This window comes from Protopterus annectens, chromosome 4.part0 (assembly GCF_019279795.1).
Source record: "Protopterus annectens isolate FY-2018-M chromosome 4.part0, PAN1.0, whole genome shotgun sequence".
NCBI lineage: Eukaryota > Metazoa > Chordata > Ceratodontiformes > Protopteridae > Protopterus > Protopterus annectens.
This window is the reverse complement of record NC_056733.1, coordinates 327,001,435-327,016,363: the sequence shown is the minus strand read 5'-3', so window position 1 is coordinate 327,016,363 and position 14,929 is coordinate 327,001,435.

Below are 14,929 nucleotides of genomic sequence, written 5' to 3'. Positions count from 1 at the left end.
ATAAATAAGTAAAAAGAAACAAAATGCTGAGATGATAACTATGTAGTGCAAAGAGTGCACTGAATGTGCTCTGATATTCAAAAAAAGACAAATCAGTTAACCAACAGAGTTTTGTGAGACCCTACCTTAACAAATGCTAAGCACCCCTTGCTAAAGTTAAGGTTGGGTCCAACAATAGACAGTAAAACCTGCTAGTACAAATGACAGAGACATAATAAAAGATTTGCCTGCTGTCCATCCATAACATGCTCTTGAGGTCATGTTCTAAACCTAGAAAGTTACTAGAATAACAGGATGTGTGTTTACTTGATTTACTGAAAGATGCAAAGTCTGAAACTTAAATATATGCCATTACTTAGTGTCTTCAGTCCTCAGTAATTTGTCTGACAACCACAAACTTCATGAACATACCCAACAAATGAGGCAAAAATCTGGATATTCTGTAAAAATTTGGACAGCTGAGATGCATGGAATGAGAGTGTAAACATAAAGGACAGTGTTACACTACCTTTCTGAAAGCACTTGCTAAATATGCTACAGCTTTGATAGTTGGTAAAACACTTACCCCAGGATTCAATAAAGTATGTGTAGGCTCTGCGCAGAGACTACATGGAATGTATGTGTACATCTCCACAGTTCTCTCCTCGGCAGAGCACCATACATATTAATTATGGTGCACACCTAAGAGAGGTCACAACAACACAGATACTGAATCTGTGTAAGATTGATGACACACCCACATACCTTATGGCCCATTAAACTTGAACCAAAGGGTCTACAAGACATTTTATTTCAGTAAATTGGATTTATTTTAATTTTGTTATGTTTATGTGCCTGTTTGCATGGTGCAATGTCTTATTTAGCTATGCTTAGCTTTGTACACCCATACATTAGATATCTGCTAGACATCTAAAAGTAGAAATCAGATGCATTTAATTAATTATTTTTTTTATTTTTATATGCTTGTTTGCGTGATGCACCACATTATTTAACTTTGCATAGCACTGGGCAGCCATGCATCAGACATGTGCCAGACGTCTAAAAGTAGAAACAGGATGCATTCGATTTTAACGTTATTTAACTATGCATAGCACTGCATAATTATGCATTAGACATACACTAGTAATCCAAACATGAAAATACCAATAAGCAAATAATTTCAGCAAACCTTGGATCCTGGTCACAAAAACACTTTTAATTGATAAAACTAGACCACAACAAGAATAAGAATCCACGATAAAATCCACAAGATACTCAGCGCTTTCACCCTCTTGTTTAGGGCATCTTCAGAGTACAAAATGTCATTGCACATCATCCCTTAAATACTAAATGCTAAAACATTTAAGTGAATAATAACAATTCATTTAGCAATTAGTTAAATCATTAAATGCAATAAAATAGAACAACTCGTGTCTTTAAAGAACAGAAAAAAAAAAGCATGAACTATTTGAAGGGACAACCAGATAGGTAGCAAATGTTGTCTCAAGTAAGGTAAATGAAAGAAAATAAAATAATAAAAATTTGGATGTAATTATGTTTGGAAATTGTAAACGAATATAAATATTAAATATTAAATATATATAATAAATATAATAAGTAAAAATAATAGTGAATATATGAATGTAAAGTATGTCTGTGAAATAATAATAAAAATGAAGTTAATATATATAAACAGTTGTGTATAAAATTTATATTTAATAAATATTGTAAATATGGTTAAAATTCTTAATAATTCTTAATGAATGAATATAATTAATGATCGATAAATAAATAAATAATAAATAAATAACAACTTCCTAAACCCATTGTTTAGTTATGTACAAAGTTGTAAACCGTGAATGTTTACACAGTTGTGAACAGCAATAAGTTGTAGTAATAAATATTGAATAATATTGATGAAAGAGTTAATGAAAAAAATACTCATAAAAAATACTCATAAAAAATACTCTTACCTATTATATTTATATAAAATGTGATCTAAGTTTGAGAATACTGGAAATTGATATTTGTTCATTAATGCCAGGCCATTTGCTAGCGTTAAGCCTTAGTTGCCATAAGCACTCTTTAGCTTCCAACATAGTTTTTTCGTCACCACCTTTATGTGTGTTCTGTGGTATTCTATCAATGATGAAAAAAAGAAATCTTTTAAAATTAGAACAGTTGGTACTGTGATTGTATAACATACTAGTTGTTTTATGTCTTTTAATGTCACTCAGATGTTCTAAAATACGCATTTTTAACTTTCTAATAGCTTTCCCTATGTAAAATGCTTGGCAAACTGTGCAAGATGCAGCATAAACAACCATAACAGAATTACAGTTACAGTGGCCTGGACATCTAATAGTCTTCCCATAATTGGAAATGGAAATGTATGGACCATCATTTATAAATCTACAAACATGACATGCACCACATTTACTCATCTTGGAATTTTTGCCCAAGTCAGTGTTAATGTTATTTCGAAAAAAATTTTAAATTTTTTTGCCTCTACTGTAAGTAATTTTGGGTTTGTTACCCAAAATACATGAAAGTCCTGTATTAGAGTCAATAACACTGATCCATGCTTCCTGTAATGTGTTGACTATCTCTTGTGATCTATCATTGAATGGAATAATGAGAGTGTCACATCTAGCTATAGTTGAATTTGATGTGTCAACTTCTAATATTCCATGTGAAATAATAGGTTGTATAAAGTCATCCTTTTAATTTTAATTTCATTGCTAATTTCTAAAATAAAGTCACAAGGGTAGCCTCTGGCAATAAACATATTCATAAGTATGAATATTTTTTTCATTAACTCTTTCATCAATATTATTCAATTTTTATTACTACAACTTATTGCTGTTCACAACTGTGTAAACATTCACGGTTTACAACTTTGTACATAACTAAACAATGGGTTTAGGAAGTTATTTATTTATTATTTATTTATTTATCAATCATTAATTATATTAATTCATTAAGAATTATTAAGAATTTTAACTATATTTACAATATTTATTAAATATAAATTTTATACACAACTGTTTATATATATTAACTTCATTTTTATTATTATTTCACAGACATACTTTACATTCATATATTCACTATTATTCTTACTTATTATATTTATTATATATATTTAATATTTAATATTTATATTTATATTTATTTACAATTTCCAAACATAATTACATCCAAATTTTTATTATTTTATTTTCTTTCATTTACCTTACTTGAGACAACATTTGCTACCTATCTGGTTGTCCCTTTAAATAGTTCATGTTTTTTTTTTTCTGTTCTTTAAAGACACAAGTTGTTCTATTTTATTGCATTTAATGATTTAACTAATTGCTAAATGAATTGTTATTATTCACTTAAATGTTTTAGCATTTAGTATTTAAGTGATGATGTGCAATGACATTTTGTACTCTGAAGATGCCCTAAACAAGAGGGTGAAAGTGCTCAGTATCTTGTGGATTTTATTGTGGATTCTTATTCTTGTTGTGGTCTAGTTTTATCAATTAAAAGTGTTTTTGTGACCAGGATCCAAGGTTTGCTGAAATTATTTGCTTATTAGACATACACTAGACAGCTAAAAATAGAAACCAGATGCATTTAATGGGTGTAGTTCTGCGGTGCTAAGCAATGTGTAAACCAATGCAGGGGCACTGCTCTACATTTACAGACACCTTCCCAGTATATCTTAAGGTATTGTGAGTTACGTTTACTATTCCAGTTGCTAGATAGGTTGAGTCATGACCTAGAGTATAATAGGTCTTGGATTTTATTCCTGAGTAGGAATACCTTTTACTTATACTGTTGTGAAAATGTGTCAGCTGACTGAAACATCAGTTGACTTTAAATTCAGTAATTGTTACATTTAGAAAAGGTGCGCGATACTAAGCATCATTTAAACATGATCAATGACCTTTTCCTATTTGCACGTTGCTGATCTTTGCTTAAACATGGGTTGTGCGAGTTTGCGTAACGCTAAGCGAGGTGCATTTTTGAAAGTTACAGTATGATTTGCAATGCCGGGAATGCAGCCTATTTAAAGGGCAATAGGGTGGAATTTCACATTGTTCCTTGGAGCCTGACCTTGACTGTGGGTATGGTTGCTGTGGGGGAAGATGTGCGATTTATGGCACAAAGGTGTGGTGTGCAGGAGTCCAGGGTTTTCATTGGACTCCTGGTAGAATGTTATGGACTGTGGTTGCTGCAGGGCAACTACCAGGGCTCAGAGTGTAAGTCTGAGGCCTGAAATAGTTCAGCCAGGGATCTGACCAGTGCAACTTGTACCCCCCGCACTGGTGAGCAGTGTCATCACCATTATGATGACCAGTATCTTAGGAAGAGGGGAACCTTGAATACCTGGATCCAAGACGCATGGGATGGGTGCACCCCACAGATATGTAAGTATGTTTTCTAGTAATTTATAAATATATGAGCTGCAAAACTGGTATGCATAATGGTTTCCTTCTTTTACCACAGCTGCAGAAAAGAGGGCTTGCAAAGTCCAGTCCCATGCAAGGCATTTGGCCAGGATGAGGCAAGCATGTGGCATGTAAGAAAATCAATAAAGTAATAACTTAATGCATAGCATAATAAAATAATGTAAATACAGATACTGTAGTCTTAACAGTCATGTATGAAATACCTGGGACATCATATAGTTTTATTAATGTGTCAGTGCATATCTGAACTGGTAAAAGCAAGTGAAAGCAAGTAAGCATGTAGCACTGTGTAGCATAGTTTCCAACCATTAGTTAATGTTGTGGTATACCCAGATTAAGAGCCAATGTTGTGGTCTGCTCACTGTCTGAAATATGCTGTAGATTGCTCTCAATAAATGAAAAGGGTAAATGTCTTAGTTAACAGACAGCTACCCATGTGTGTAAATGCAAGATCTGAAACAACACAAACCAATAAAGTGTAAAAGGAGATGGTGCACTGATCATTTTTTCAAATACAATGTTCAGTACTCTTGTAGTCACTGCTTGTGGTTTCTAATCTGGCACCAGCCAACTGAAAAATGTGCAGTAGGCAATACAGTGTTAGCATGTCATAAATAAATGTTGTGCAATAAACAGATTGAACAGTATTGTTCTGCTTATTTTGTCTGAAATATGCTGTAGGTTGCACTCAATAAATGAATATTGTAAAATGTGTAAGTTAACAGAACTACACAGCTACCCATGTGTGTAAGATTTGAGACAGCATGAATCAATAAAGTGCAAAAAAGAAACGGTGCTCTGATAATTTAGTTTTTTCAAATAAAATGTTCAGTATTACTGTAGTCACTGCTTGTGAGTTCTAATTCCATCCCAGCCAACTAAGAAATTCAGCAGTATTCAATACTGTACTGGCATGTCATTAAGAAAACATAACCATGCGTGCATGTGAAGTGCACATCCATAGACCTGTGCCATGGCTGTCCAGCTGTCAAGTGTAATGTGTACACGACCCTACCTCTCAACTGTCAGTTTTTGCAAAATGTACTGAATATTGCCCCATATGTCTGTTCCTCGGATTTGAAGATATATGACATCACTCACAATGCAATTTAATGGCAAAGCTGCTATCAGAACACTGTGCTACTACCGTATGAGCACACTGTGTAAGAATGGTCCCTGTCATTGTGCCTTGCACCACCATTATGTATGGCTTGGCCCATAATGTCCAATGATAAGAGGTTGAGAGGTATGTATGTGGAACTTCATATATATATATATATATATATATATATATATATATATATATACAATAAAAGCAACTTTGAATGATTGTTGGATGCATTATGATCTGTACTACAGTGTATGTGTAAGGAACAGGGTAGTATTTCAAATAATAAATAGCATAGCAGTCAGTGGTCTCACAAGTGAACTCTAACATATCTAGAAGTATGTAGTTGTAGTCTGTTTAGTTCTATTATTTGTGAAGTTACTAAAGTTTTTCATTTTTCTCTCACCCCACCCTTTTTCTTCTTTCATTTATTTAATCAATATATTATTATCATTTGATATTATCATATTATTTGTTATTACCTCTTATGTTGGACTGATGTCTAATTTATTATTGCTTTGTTGTTAAAAAAAATGTCATTGCTGTGTTCCTCATTATATTATTTTTAATTTGTTTCCATTACTCATTATTGTTTTCTCCTATGATATTAATTACATTTGTTGGGGTTATGTGTATTTTTAATTTATATTTATATTTCATTTACCATAGAGTGGCAAGGAAGGCAGGTTCCCGGTGATCCACCTACCTTGGCTCCCCTGGCCAAGGCACTAGGGCCCAGCATGCCTGGGCCACAGCCTGGTGGCACCTTCCTCTCTGCCCTTGCACTAGCTGATCCATCGGGTAGTTCCACCCCACAGGATGGGTTAGTGCCGTCTCTGGGATAGGAGGTGGAGGGGATGAGTTCTTCACCCAAGACTAACTGCCAGGCATGGTGCATAGGCTTGTGCACCAAACTGTTGGTGCACACCTACACCAGATGGAGACCATGGTGTCCATCATGGTAGGGCAATCTGGCCTCAGGCACCAGCATTGATCCCTGCCTTTACAGGAGCAGTGAAGGTACAGTACTGACAGTCCCATGGGTGAGGACTTGAGTCACAATGCTACCGTGTCTGACATCCATTGGACTGGGATCCCACAACACCCTCCCCAACCAAGGTGTTCACCTCCATCTTGTGTCCCACACCAACCCTGTCTGCTGTCTTGTCTGTCTTGTCTGCCTGCAAAAGCTTCCTCTCCTTCCCAGTTTACCTTCCCCACACATACCTCTGTCCCTTCCCCAACATTCCACTCACTTCTTAAAAAAAAAAAAAGTGCACCCCCCAAAAAAAAATGTAGTCACATACATAGGTCACCATTTTGCACGTGTCCACTGGACACACTTAATTGGATTCAGTTGGCTTGACAACACACTTATGTTGTTGTTATCCCTCTCTCTCTGGGGGTGACACTCCAAATTCAGCTAAAAATCTTTTCAAGTGCACAGTTGCTGCTTTTGAAGAAATTAATAACCATGGTTCTTTCCTACACCCTTCCTATATATAACTACCTGCCTTTCACTATGTTTTGCCCCTGCTTGCACCCCATTTCACCATTGTCCTATCTCCCCAATTTTTCTTTTCTTTTAAGAATTTTTGCATGGTGCTGCACTATGAGCAGCATTGCTAAGCTATGTTAAATGGCAGTGTATTACTGCATGTATTTGAAAGCATAATAATCACATTCAAAAAGTATACCTGCAACCTATTTCAAACCCAGTACCATTTTACTTGAAGAGCAGTGCATCTACCTACCAAGTATTATAGTCAGTTAATTACTGCACATGTTTAAGCAAAACATAGTAATTCTAATTTTCTCATTTTGTGTTTTTTCACTGCTGTGCATCACACTGCATTGTGCAAATCTGATAACAGGTTAATGGAAAAATAGGTGTTTAACTGGGACTCTTGTAGAGAAATACATCACTATAAAACTGCACACATAATAATAGATGTAAGTGAGGTATGTAACAGCAGGTAAGTGTGCAGTTTGTCTACAACATGTAAAAACACACCTGCTATAACAATGACTCTGTGGCTTGATCTGTTAAATGCTTTGAAAATTAATTTATGGTCCTGGGTTCAAATACAGCTGTGTCTAGTGTTTAAAATACATGTATGTGTACATCATCATTATAAATTGTGATATGTATAACTGTTTCATAACCTATTTATCCACCCAAAGGAGCATGGATTGGATGTCTGGTTCAAAATAATGGAAATCAAAGGCCTACAGATAGGACCACATTTGAACTATTCCTATTACAACACTAAAAAGTGCATAGAATGTCAGGTTATGCATTAGCATAAATTCCCCAGAGCATTTTGAAATATGTTATTCAAATAAGGCCCAGTAATATCAGACAGCAGCCCACAATGATTTGATACTGATATTACAGACAACCACAGCGGCACACCTAACATACATATATGAAGGTCATGCTAGATGCAAGGGTTGCCAGCAGACAAGTTCCAGATGACTTCAATGACACAACACATGACTTGGCAGTTGTCCCACTGGTTGACATAATTGACAAAATTGTTAATGCACCCTCTACCTTGTTCTAGGACACACCAAGCATGTTTACGTTTACTCTGTTAATGATACCTTTGGCTAACATACTTACCTTAAACACATACCTTAATTTCCAGTGGGATGGGATCCCTCAATCTGGCTGTGGCTGTACACCAAAGCTGCTACAGGTCCAATAGTTACTCTTAAGTGTTGTTGTCCTGCACATTCTTCAGCCTCTCTGCATATGCCTATTGTCTGCAGTGAACAGCAGGAGCTTCAGTCTGTACCACACACATTTGTTTGTAAAAAGTAGCTGCTACAAACATTCTCTCTGTGCTGACATAATATCTTTACCCCAGTAATTTCCACCCCAACATATCAGAAAGGGGATGGAATCTATATTGATGCTTTATATCTTGTTGAGCAGTTGCATGGGATTTGCTGATTATACTGCAAATTAGCTGTGTAGACTTCATGTAGCATTATTGAAACACAGATTGGTTCAGAGGCAATCACCTGCGAATTAGAACCATCTTAAAAAGGCAAACCTCTAGCTAGGTGAACAGTTGTATATGAGAGTTAGTTCGTATGGTTAACTTGTTGATACAATACTTATATAGCACTATCTTTGAACAGAGGAACATTGTACTCCATCAGGTATGTAACCATTTTGTTTCCGAGATGATGCATATGTCTGAATATACTTAGAGAGAATGGGGATAACATCAGTAAGCCTTTCTTAGAACTGATGACATGGCATTGATCTCCAGCTGTGTTATACCTACAGAGGATGTAGAGTACAACAAGAGTGTAATGCTGTGTGCTAACTAGGTAGACAGGTCTCCCAGATAATTCCTTTGATAGCAGTTGTAATAGTAGACTGCTATTTGCTTGGCACTGTTGTTTTCACATATTATATGGGTGAGGTTCCTGCAAAGGGGCACACTACAATGGACTCCTGTGTTGGGTGTGTGATCATAGGTGAGTATCTGTCATGGCACAAACAGGAATAGGTCACCATTTCCTTTATCCGAGTTGTGTCCACACCCTTTGTATGTTTGGTACAGTGCTGAATATGAGATGTGTAAACAAGCAGTGAATACTGATAGTCTTCCTTTATTCCTGTATCTGTACATACTGTACTCCCACTTATTGTGATCCTGACATGTGTTCTCATTTATTTGTATTTCAGCAGATATCATGCATGCATGATGCAGGGCACCATTTACTGAGGCAGAAAACAACATCATCACTGAGGCTTTGTGCCAACACTACCAAGACCTGCTGTCAAGAGGCAGGGCAAATAGGCAAGAGCATGCAGCCTTGTGGGATGAACTAGTGCCTACCATTAATGCCGGGGTCTATATTACCTAGGCAAACAACCAGAATGTTGACTAACCTTTAACTGATACATATGTTCCGAACCTGCACTTCAGCAAATGGCCAAATCATTGATTTCTTTCCAAGGGAAATAAATCAGTTGGCAGTTCTTTTAAATCTGCCCTTTTTCCGACTGTAGTGTGAGCTCAGCATTAGTATATTTAGTTAGGGGGACTATGGGCACACAGACCCCCACATTGAGGGGTGCGGTGGGTGAATCTCCCCACTTCATAGTGTTTGTTATCATGTGTCATGCTTAGTTGGCCTACCGATTTCTTTCTCTTGGAAAGAAATTGATGATTTGGCGGTTCACTGAAGTGCAGGTTTGACACATATGTGTCGATTAAAGGTTAGTCGACATTCTGATTGTTCGAGTACATAATATAGACCCTTAATGCCATTGGTCTCCAGAATTACACATATGAGCTGGTGCGACACTATACTACAGATATGATACACTCAGCATGCAGACGTGCACCTGATGTGGCCAGGGATCATCAATTCACTGGTGGTGGGCCTGCAGCAGAACAACCTCTCTCAGCCACAGAAGAATTCCTGGCAAACTTTGCAACACAGGACATCTCCCAGGTATCCATCAGCCAAGACATTGTGGATGTGGGTGCCACCCATTCCTCTCAAGAGAACCATCCAGGTATGCTTAGTTAGATTAGCACTGGAATACTGCTGCATTCAGCATGTCACAGTGTATATTGTTTTACCTGGCTGTCAGGTGTATTATGTGGGGGGAGGAGGTTAGCTGCAGTTTTAAGCTCATATAAAAATTATGACCCACATACCTGTTAACATAGCAGCTACTGTAAAGGTGAGATATTTGGACATATTATCCTTGGTATACTTTAACATGTGTTGCTGTTGCCATAACCTCTCCCCCAAATTATTTCAAGACCATCAGGGATCGGAAGAGGCCATGCTGTTGCTGCTTGTAAGCACACAATTGTTTTTTTCAGAGATGTAGATATAGTTCAATGTATTCCCTAAAGTGTCAAACCAGGCCTGCTGGCTGGATTGATGTACTGTCTGCATGATTGCCAAATGGACAGATATTTTCTGAATGTCCACAGTTTAGAGCCATACCTCTACCTTGTAGGTGTGACCATAGAGATTGACTTGACGGTATTGTCAGGACATTACAGATTACCATAACTGTCAACTGTGCAGATTTTTGTAGAATGTCAACAATGTACATAATTTATGTTTTGCTCATGAGATTCCTGTTTAATGAATAATTATTTCCAAATAATTACTTATTTGTGTTAGAAAATAATGTCATCATGTCTTATTATGTGAGGTTGGGGGTTATACAAGTCTGTAATAGTGACAGCAGTGCATACAGCTTATCATATATTGCACCATAGTACTGCAGAGCAGAGAAGTGCATGTATTAATGTATTGTTTTCTCCTTTTTATCACAGGTGACAGGAGAGGTTGGTCTTTGTCCCTTTCACAACCTGATGTTATTGTCTCTCCAGACTCTGATGATGAGGGTGGCCAAATTGAGGCACATCTGGGAGTTGTGGAGGCTGAATCAGACATAGAAGTTGACATCCCTCATCAACCCTCATTCTCACCATATACAGCCAGTATGCCTACTCATACCCAGTCAACAGAGACCACAGATGTTGGACAGTCAGAAGGTGGGGACATTGAACAAGGAAGTGTGGCTATTGTGACTTCAGTGATTGTTGACACTGGCCAGAGTCAAATAGATGGCGACGTTCCACACAGACAGATTGATAGGAATGCTCATAGGTGGTCTGCTGTCCTTCAACCACCTGTCGCAGGTGTCTCATCAGGTGTCACTCAGTGTATGTTTAGGGCCATCTTGGAGGCTCAGGCATGTTCAGAAAGGAACTCCCGGTGAATACTCAGGGTTATAGAAGCAGAACAGATTGAAATCCGTGACTGCCTTCACCATGTTAAAGATATTCTGGAATGGTTGACTGACACAGTGGAAAGAGATAGGTCTGAGAGAGATCACACACTATCTCTCTTGGAATGCATGTTTTCTGTGATTTAACATCTCATTGGAGTTGAGTGTTGGCCTCATGGGCATAGGTCAGAAACTACATCCACTGAGGGTCAGTGTGGCCATGCACAATCACGGGCATGTGGTGGCAGTACATTCAACACTCCAGAGGGGAGTGTGCTGTCCACACCAAGCCATAGCAGGCCAACCTCAAGCAGTAGCACATCATTTGACCTTGGGTATGGAGGTGCCAGTGCAACTCCTGGCAGAGCCAGTTCTCATGTTCGGGGGTGAAGATGATAAACTGTCAGCTGTACCATGCACATCTCACAGCTATCCAACATAAAGACACATAGGGCTAAGAATGAGCCTGGCTGTGTTCATGCAGATGCACACACCACTGTCACATTGAGGGCACCTACAGACACACACTCAACATTTCCATGGTCCATCTTGCCTGCTTCCCTTCATGATTCACACACATGCTTGCCAACCTATTGGATCAGCCTAGGCCTCCTGCACCCGCACACAACACCCTGTGAAAGTGATAACTGTGCCACATCCCTATCATCTATCCCATGGATGCAGGGAAATAAAGCTATGTGTCTGATGCACAGGGTGACTATCTACATTAATATGAATTCATTTAATCCATTGTTGCTGTAGACATTCTACTTATACTGTTCATTTACACATATTGTACCTTGCCATTTAGAATGTGTATAGCATGGTTTGTGTACATTATGATGGATGCTGTTGTAAGGACTGTGGAGTCACACAATGAAATGTGTCTCATGGAAATGCTTATGTTTCACTTTCAGGATTGTGTTGGATAGACCAATGAGTACACATCTACAATCAAAGCATTAACGTCAGAGCACAGGATTGAATATCGGCACAGGAGGGAAATGTCATCAGAAAGCTAATACATTATAGGTCCATGGGTTCATTGCTTCATAGGTGTTTACTAGGCTAATGAACACAAGGGCTTCTTTAAGCCTAGCCATGCATACCAAATCTCTGACAAGGTCTGATACCCTTGATAAGTGTAAGCAGGGTTTTGAGAGATGAAACACTTAAAACCAAGGGATTGGGAGATGAACCATTTACAGTTACCCTGTGTCCATTAGAGACATAGGTCCCAAACCAGGGATGATTGCCCTGTTACCCATCCAGTTGTGTAATTTGCACTTGCTTTGCATTAGGGTGAAACTCTGCTTCACATGGTTGACTGTTCCATATAGGGTGTAGTCTCTGGAATACATACATGTCTTGCCAGCATGTCCTATTTATACCACAGGTAAGGTGTAGGTCTATAGAATTGGTAATTCTGGTGCTAGTTGTTTCATGGAGATGCAGGTGGTCCACAGTGGGGTCTGACAATGCCTTGTATGGCAGGCATACATCTCCCCTCCAAAGGCTGTAGGACACATGATATAGGGATAGGGCCTTGACATGGTCTGCATAGGACACTTTATGTACACTCTGTATTGGTTTAGTGAGGAATCTGTGTGGATGTTCCAGTTGTTGAATATGCCTGGCTAGGTACATACTAAAGATGGCATTGCACTCAATGATAGATCTTATGAATGCAGAATGCACTGGAACAATGACTTCCCTGGACTTACATACCATACCTTTGTTAATAACTTGCGCAACATAGAATGGTTTCCCCAATATTGTCAACATGTGACAGTCAAAGACTAGATCACTATCTATGTGTGTCCTTAAGACTCTGACTACTGGCTCAACTATTTGAGGTGTGCTGTAAATGTGATAGTTACTAGGGGTGGATGACTTCCCAAAGCATGGTATTGTGCATTTCTTGGCATTTAGTGTTATGCTATAGCTCTGACACCAGTTGTATGTCTCTGCCAGCCCCTCGTGGAGAACATTTGTGTAAGTGTGGGATTCAATGACACCTCCTAATTTGCAGTTATCTGCAAATTTAGTTAACCAGAGGCCACTAACAGTGGCATAGACTTCAGACAAGTAAATGCCTATGAGGAGCTCTCTGAGCAATGATTTGTGAGGGACTCCACTTGTGAGTGGCATGTTTGTATAGGCTGACTCCTGGGTCCTGTCTGTGAGCCACTTGACTATCAACTGGCTGGCATTCTAGTTTGTATCTAAGCTCTTGAGTCAGATGGAGGTATAGTGTCACATGCCTTGTCAGGCCATGGTAGGTAGTGTGAACCGATTTTTTCCTCATCCATTGCTTTGGTTACCTTCTCTAATAGGTCCACCAGGTTGGGTAGGCAAGATCTGCCCTGAACGAAACCAAACTGGGTTGGGTCCAATGTCTGGAGGTGTACTATATCTCTATTGATCATTTCCATGATAATCCTTTTCATAGCTTTACATATCAGACTAGTTAGACTTCTGGATCTGTAGTCTCCACTGTCTGTAGATGGCCCTCCTTTGTGCAAAGGGATAACTTTGGCTGTTCTCCATTCACGGAGCATTGAACCTGTTTGGTGGCTATAGTGAAATAGTAATTCCAGTGGCTTGAAAGGTGATGTTTCATGCTATTTAGAAGGCATGCTAAGATATTGTCTGGGCCCACTGATGCAGTGTACTTGTTCTTAGAGAGAACATTAAGGACTTGTTCCTTTGTGATAGTAGGGTTACTTATATTTGATGATATTTCCTGAGGGAAGGTTGAGGGGGAGAGACAGGCAAAGTTGGGGCTCAATTTATCAGCCAGGAGGTTTGTTCTTTCTTCTGCTTCATTATAGGTGGTTCTATTTACAATGAGATGTGCACACAATAGTGTCTTGCTTTTGATGTTGCAGACATACCTACTAAGTATGCCTTGTGGTTGTCCTTGCCTGGGAGCCCAGACCTAGCTCATATCTGACTTTGGTAGACTTCATTTGTCCTGTTTTGTTCACTTTGATGACAGTGCTTTTATCCTGCTGTGTGCTGCACCTCCTTCATTTTGCCATGGGTTTCTTACTTCTGTTATACAGCCTGTTGATTCTGTGATTCCATCAGTGTGGTTTGATTTTCAGTTAGTTCTGTACTTCTCCCTGGAGGGTTCAGCTGCCTCTATGTAAGGTATTAACATGCTCAAACATGGTTTCTGTGAACACTGTTGCACAGGCCACATTGTTCTCAAGGTTTATGTGGGCTTGAGATTTGTCCAGTTTATCACCTAATAGCTGGCGGTTTGCCTTAGAGTAGTTCCTGAATATTCCATGTATAGCTGGGGTCCATGTCTCATTTTTACTTCAATGGAGAGCAATTTGTGTTCATACCTTACCAGGGAAGACATTACAGTACAGTGCTGTGCATCACTCACCTGTGTTGGTGAGGACCAGATGCAGTATGGTTGCACCCCTCTTTTGTGTATTGGATATCTGGTATAGGGAGTTTGTATTTACAAAAGCTAGGAATCTCTGTGCCAGTATGTTTGTTATCAGGTAGGATTCCCAGGTAAGAATGGGATAATGGAAGTCACCCATGAATATGGTATTGGGTTGAATGGTTAGTGTTTCT